This window comes from Helicoverpa zea, chromosome 13 (genome assembly GCF_022581195.2).
Source record: "Helicoverpa zea isolate HzStark_Cry1AcR chromosome 13, ilHelZeax1.1, whole genome shotgun sequence".
Lineage (NCBI taxonomy): Eukaryota > Metazoa > Arthropoda > Insecta > Lepidoptera > Noctuidae > Helicoverpa > Helicoverpa zea.
In genome coordinates this window covers 1,192,564-1,200,150 of record NC_061464.1, presented here as the reverse complement: position 1 = coordinate 1,200,150, position 7,587 = coordinate 1,192,564, and the positions used below count along the sequence as shown (strand labels likewise).

At 35.3% G+C, this 7,587-nt stretch overlaps 1 protein-coding gene across 7 annotated transcripts in view; it reads right to left on the bottom strand.

The window, feature by feature from the left end:
* Positions 1-3,963: 3,963 nt before the first annotated feature.
* LOC124635517 (protein Fe65 homolog) overlaps positions 3,964-7,587 on the bottom strand; it is a 73,616-nt gene continuing 69,992 nt past the window's right edge. For all 7 annotated transcript variants that reach the window (XM_047171395.1, XM_047171398.1, XM_047171399.1 and 4 more), the window contains one exon: positions 3,964-7,340. The gene's annotated coding sequence lies outside the window, so the exon portion shown is untranslated. The remainder of the gene's footprint in view (positions 7,341-7,587) is intronic.

Here is a 7,587-nt window from a genome sequence, read left to right as displayed (position 1 = left end):
TGCTGGGAAGAATAAGTGGCGCAACAAACTCCTCAGCAACACATGTCTGTCTGTAGGTTAAAAGAACCCTTTCAACGAATTACAGTGAGTACATTGCAGTATGCAATACGCAATATTGTCATAAAACAAAATTACATTTAAAAAATGATTTATACAATCCACCACATGCTAGCTAGCACTTACCCTACGTAACTTGTCTAACTCAAGCATTTAATAAATATGATGTGAAAAAAAATTGTATAACCTCCAATTATTTGTAATAGTTTATGAGGGAGTGCCCACCTTCATGTGATATTCTATTGCAACCCTATGTAATGTACAACATATGTAAGTAATGAATCTAGTAAATTGGACCACTCAGCCAGAAAATAAAAGAAGTATATGAAAAGAGTTTATAAAATTGTATAATACTACTTATATAGTCAATAAGACGACCTGGCACCACAAGCAGCACCCGTTCACGAGCATAACGCGAGGATCAGCCATCGCCCCCCTCGCACATATTTGGCAACCCGACCACCGACGCTACCGCAAGCAGTGCTGTCTAAGGGAGCATGACGTACTCACTGCTACACAACTCAATATCAGGATCAATTATCGCTAAGTAGTGGTCCTTATTTACAGTAATCCAAAGGGAAAAAATATAAATAGATGATTAAAATAAAATATAATAATACAGTAAATGTATCCTGTCAATAATGTAAAACCAAGTAATGTCAATAATAAAAAAAAAAAACGAATTGTAAAAAAATGAATAATAATACCTAATTGATTGTAAAATTTAGATGTCATTTACAAAAAAAAATCAATTATAATACCTATAGCTGTCTTGCGTTCAACATGGCGACCAACTATTTTTATCATTCAAATAATCATTAATTGTATAATATGCCTTTTGAACAAGAATAGCCTTAAGGGTCAATTCCCACTGAAAGAGCAGCGGCCGTAAGAGCACGGAAAATGTAAGAGCGCGGCGCGGTGCGGCGCCGCGCGGCCCGCCGCGCTCGCGCTCAATCCCTTGCAATTACGGCCGCTGCCGGCCGCTGCTCTTTCAGTGGGAATTGACCCCAAAGGCTCAATTCACACCAAAAGCGTGGCGAAGGGCAGCGAAGCGCAGCGACCCGCTCGGTAGAGAACGCGCGTGGATTCCCGCGACTGCTCGAGAATTCGCTGGAATGCTCGAGAAGTCGCGGGACTGCGCGCGCCTTTTCGAGCCCGCCCTCGATGAATTCACGGGCCGCGGCTCTTCTAGCGCAGTTGACTTTCAACAAAACAAGAGGAAACTTGTGTTTAAGCAGTAATATGGGTGTTTTGGATTTAATCATTATTGCACATATAATTGAAGAGGAAAAAGCCGAAGAGATAATGAGAAAAAAGAAAAGATTAAAAAGAAAAAACCCACTCGCTCGCGCGCTCGCAACAGACGCGCGCGGGGAGCGGGCGCGAGGGGCGGGATATTGCCAGCGGCCGCTCGCTACTGCTAGAGCATTCTCGGGAGTTCCCGCGCAGTCGCACGACTCCGTTCATGGAATTCGCGGGAAGTCCCGCGGCGTCGCGGGCATCCGCGCGACTCGTTCGAGTTTCTCATGCGAAAATATACATTATAGTAATGGGAATAAAGTAAAAATTCAAATGACACTCAAACCGCGCTTCGCTTCGCTGCCCTTCGCCGCGCTTTTGGTGTGAATTGAGCCTAATTTGTTCTTTGAATTTATTAAACGGCTGTTCTAATAAAGACAGAGGAAGTAAATTTAGTAATAGAACCAGACGTAAAGACAAAATGACACGTGAACCCCACAAAACTGCTCTTTTCCACAAAAGTGTTTTTTATCTTATACCCGACATTTATAATAAATTGCCAAATACAATTAGAGACTTAGAGTTACATAATTATAAAAAGAAATTATTTGAATTGTTAATAGACAAATGTTACTATACTCTAAAGGATTATTTGGATGATGTTATTTAATTTTGATTGAGTTTATAATTTATGTTTATGTTTATAATTTATGCTTATAATTTCAATTGCAGCCTTGATATCATTATGTGAATTAATCTATAATCTAATCTAATGTTATAAAATGTTACCTTAAAATTATTGTATGCCATTATGGCGGGTCATAGCTGTGTACAATTTAATAAAAACCATGTAACAACTCACTGTTTACCTATGTACCACAATAAAGAATATTTGTATTTGTATTTGTATTTGAAGTTTATTATAGAAACGAAATGAACTGTAAAACTGAAAAAAAATAATTGTATAATATTTCGTTTGTTGCCCGTGGTACTACCAATAGTACTACCAGTAGTACCACGGGCAAATTTTTCTTCCCGTAGTACTACCAAGCGGTCTGGTAGTACCACGGGCAAGAAAAAACTACCCGTGGTACTACTGTCAATATTTTAGGTTTTTTTCAACCCTTTTGTTGTCACAGTTGATGTTGTCATCCTAGAAAGAGAATTGAAATATATATTTTTTTAATGTGGATATATTTTGGTACTATTTCGTAAATAGATCTGGTAGTTGTGAAATTTTTCATTGCTCAAAATCGACAAGAGTCAAAAACACTTAGTTTTTTTTTTCACAAATCAGAATTGAATACCTTGATCTCGTGGGATTTACTTGATGTATTTTATGCTATCCTGGTACTTGGTCAGCATTTCCGTCTGGACATTGGAATACTCAGGTAAGTTATGCTGTCTTGGTACACGGGGAGAGCAGTTGCATCGAAATTCCGAGATTGGTAGGTTTACTTTTTAACTCCGGTGATTGATAAAAAGTTACGTGTTGCACTCGAGTGCAAAGATTTTTCACCTTGTGCTCTTTTGATTCTTTCGCTATCGCTCAGGATTCTAAGTTTTGAAACACTCGCTACGCTGCTGTAGCGAGTAGGCAAACAGTCAAAGTCCGAACTTATTTCAAATATTTTTATATACATCATCATCCTCCTGCCCTTATCCCATACAAATATTTATTTTAGGCTCATGATTTTTCAAAATAAAAAAAAATTAAAAATTTTAAAAGTAATATAAAAAGTCAAACAAAAATAACAAAAAAAAATATGTAAGAAAGAGTCACCTACTCCAAAATAAATTATAACAAAGAAATTTATTTGAGAAGAGCACCAGTTGCGAAGTGCACCATTTGAGCATGATGTATAATTTGAGAAGTGCACCAAATGCGTCAAATCCTATGATTCTTTCACTGTTAGGAAGCTACACTATCTGCGCTGGACGCAAAGTACGTTTTAAATCTAATTTACAGAAGACGGCCGAAACAAAAAAGTAAAGTACTAGGACAGCATAACAATACCTACTCAATGCGGTCGATAATTTTAATGAATAACACTACCTACTTAATATAATACTTATCTACTTAATATAAATAAAATGAAAAACGTAAGTAGATATATAATTCTGATTTGTGAAAAAAAAACTAAGTGTTTTTGACTCTTGTCGATTTTGAGCAATGAAAAATTTCACAACTATAAATACCAGACCTATTTACGAAACAGTACCAAAATATATCCACATTAAAAAAATGTATATTTCAATTCTCTTTCTAGGATGTCAATATCAACTGTGACAATAAAAGGGTTGAAAAAAAACTAAAATATTGACAGTAGTACCACGGGTAGTTTTTTCTTGCCCGTGGTACTACCAGACCGCTTGGTAGTACTACGGGAAGAAAAATTTGCCCGTGGTACTACTGGTAGTACTATTGGTAGTACCACGGGCAACAAACGTAATATTTGTATAATAATTCCGGTGTTAGTCGTTTTATTAGGTTCTCAAGCAAGCGTTTTATTAGGAAGTGGTGAAGGGTGGGCGTTTTGGGGGCTGTCTTATGTATTTTTTTTTGACGTTCGAAAAGTGCTGTTTTGCAGCCAAGTTTGAATAAATGAATTTTGGTTTTGATTTTGTTCCAAATTCAAGGCATTCTAAAGAAAACAAAACACATGTGTATGAATATTTTTTTATTAATTTCACAAAAGTATTCATTAAAAGCCACAGTTTGAAGGCTTTTAAGCTGTCAAAGCGATGACTGTATATAACATCTTCCCGATCGTTTATATTCAACAGTGAGCTAGAAAACAGGAATTCACAAGCTATCTAATAAACTACATAAACGTTTATTTTTTATAGAAAATATTGACATACTTCATCCGATAAAAGGCCGTTGAAGCTTGCAATGTCACGTTATGGCGCCCAAGTGGGACTCATACAAGAACGACTGGGCATTGACCACGAGGTAAACAGTCCAATTGTTCCCATATGAACCCAACTCTAAAATATTCATATATTTTTGTATAAATAATGACTTTTACTTAGCATTAGAGTGTGATAACACTATCTTTACGTATTATAGAACAGCTCAGTGTATCATTATATTTATATAAGTGTGAAGCGACACAGATTTTTTCTAATATTTGAAATATACTTTGAAGCTATTTTGTGATATTCTAAGTCGAATGCCTTAACTCTATTGAAAGAGAATGAACTTGGAATATGCTAATTTTCTGAAAGTTATTTGAAAGTCAGTGTCAAGTTCAAACATTTTGAATCATCTGTGAACCTACTAACCTTAGCATTATGTCATCTTGTCTAGCTGATATTCAAAGGTCATCCCCTCCCTTTTATAAACTATTAAGTTATCTATATATTTGTCGAAGTGTTACAGACACACAAACACTTTTAATTAATAATACATTTCGAGTAACTTTGGAACTCATTTCACCTTCCATAGTTGAAATAGGTACCTACTGAAGTCTTCCAACTTTGACCATAAGTAAACTTCAACTGCGGTAAGGTCAAATTTAATTCGAAAATCTTTTTCATGGGTCCCAATTCCCTTTTTCATGTCGACTCTCCTTATGAAACTTCTAATCTACATAAGCTGCCAACGGCAACTCGTCAGCCATTTTATTTTATATTTTATGCATGTAAAATGGCCGAATTTAGGTTTTGTTTTAATCTAATTTAAATATCAGCGGTTTGAATATTACGTATAAATATATAATATTATTGAAAGCTCAATGTGTTCCGAACACCCTTGTAACAATGAGGTTAGCGATTTGATGGGTTTTAAATTATATTGTGATGGTAGTGTAGACCATCGCTCAATATTTAAAGTCTAGTTCTTAAAATCTTTGACAGTTAGACTTCTATTTTACAATCAGAGTCCTTTGTCAAATTAATATCTTTAAGACACAACTAGTGGACTTTAAATTTGAGCCTTCAAAATGCGGAACTAAAGATATAATTTACGCCCAAAAAGCTTACATTATAATATAAATATTATAAATACTCAATGAGGTGATCATACAAAAAATATTTATCTTTAGCAATCGAAATTCTAAATACCTTAAAGCTTAAGCAAAAATAAACTCTTTATTTATACTCATAGGGTCCTATATTCGTTAATAACTCTACGAACCGAAGTTTTTGGAAACCATTGATGCCTTACTGTCTAGGTACATACCGTGCTCAACACCAATACTTTCCATACACACTGGCTAACATCTAACGCCAGTTTACGAATGACTAGCCATCGCGTGCTGCAGCCGGCCAGCCCTGACCGAAAACTGTCCCAAACTATCAATTATCTACCTTATGTTTACTCGCATTAAGTTTACAATTATTTACAAAGAACCTCCAACATCCCAAACTAAACCGTTACGAGTCTTACAATTAATTTTACACAAAAATCTATTTTAACATCAATAGTGTTCTGTGAGATATTGTGTCACAGAATATAAATAGCGTTAAATTTACAAAAGCTTAACATACCTACTTCTATGGACTAGTAATTTATAAGGTAACCTTCAAGAGACCAACATTTTGGTAAATCCCAACGGTAATGTCAATTTAAAATGTAAAATTAACCTCGACTTGTCAAGTTTAATTTGACATTTCAAGTCGAAAACCACATCGATATATCAATACAAACATCAGCCCTAAAAATATGGTTTGATATCGGACATCAGCATTTATCTATTCTAAAACGTTATCCTAACAACTAGTTAATTTTATTTAATGTTTAAAAGTCACACAATATTATTCTATGCAGTTTGTAGTACAAACTTATAGAAAATGCATTAACTTTGTAAACATCACGTAAAGTTTTACAAATACATAACGTTTAACATCAAATTAAAACAGGCTTTTTACAACTCGAGGTAATACATAGGTTTGTATTTCAACAGTTTACAAGCAAGGAAGGGATAGGATTATAATGCTTAACGATTTTATTTTTAATTTAATTAATGTTTTAGTAATACAGTATTAGGAATTTTACACAGTCAAACTTATGGCGAATATCGAAGTTTTAATGGAGGAAGCTAGCTTGCCTAATTGCAATTTCAAGATGTCTGACATTAAAATTTAACACCGACTTACATGTAGCTACTCTAACATTAATTAAATTATTATAGTAACTCCATTCAATTTAGTATTTGACATTTTGGTATCAAGTCATTTATTTGTGGTAGTTAATGAACTCATATTGCAGGCATCGTTCGTAAACGATCCGGAGACATTATCCTGCCTATATGAGCGCATGATCCCATTTCTTGTTCATTTCTGTTGTGGAGTTTATATAAAGCACGTATTATAAGCAATTTACCAACAGTTCTATTTACAAATTCAATCTGAAAACAATGTTTTAAAACAACAGGGAAAATGACTTGTCGGTTACATTTCTTAATTAATAAAAAGTCCTGTTATTGCTATATTGCACGTAATTTATTTAAGTATATTTCCACTAAGTATGACGGCCTATTAGCATAAAAAAACGAATAGATATGTTCAATGCAGTCGAGATTGTATGAAATGTCAAATTCAAAGTCCAGATTGTCAAATGTTTTATTTGACATTTAAAGACATGGGTGTCTGTCAATGTAATGTAAGCAAAACTATGATGGCTAGTTTTCTAGTCATGTTTCTCAGTCGACTTGCGTGATTTGTATCGTTTTAAGGAGTACTTTGGTTAAAACCTATTCATATCTTTGACAATAGGCGCTTAGTACCGCATTACGACAGCGATTATGGCGACAATATGGCGTTTCGCGCTCTTTCTTACTCTATTCCGCACGTTTTATCTGCCACTCACGGGTCCGGCCCAAAAATTGTTCTTTATACGAGATAAAATGACGTCAATCCTAACAATCTTTTTCCTTCAATCGGTAGGCACACTAGTATTGCTGAGAGAGCACTACTCAGTTAAAACGATACAGCGGCGGTGAGTGTGACGTCATGTAATGGCTGCTACTGCTCGTCGGGGGCAGCACTGTCGCCTCCAACCGCCTCGCCGCACTCCTCCCGCCCCGGGGAATTTTCTGGAAACATTTTGTGATGATTTATCGTCTGTGCACAAGACCAGAACAGAATAAACTATTGTCGATATGGATAATCTTGTGGTTCCTAAAGATATTCTGGGAAAGTAAATAAGTGCAGTTGAGCGAGTAAGAGAGGGGGTGACTTTGAGAGTGAATGAGTTTGAGATGCTGTGAAAGCAAGGGAGTGAGTTGGGAGTTTGTTTGAGAGAGTGAGTAAGAGCTTTTTTTTTTAAACGACGTCAAAAAT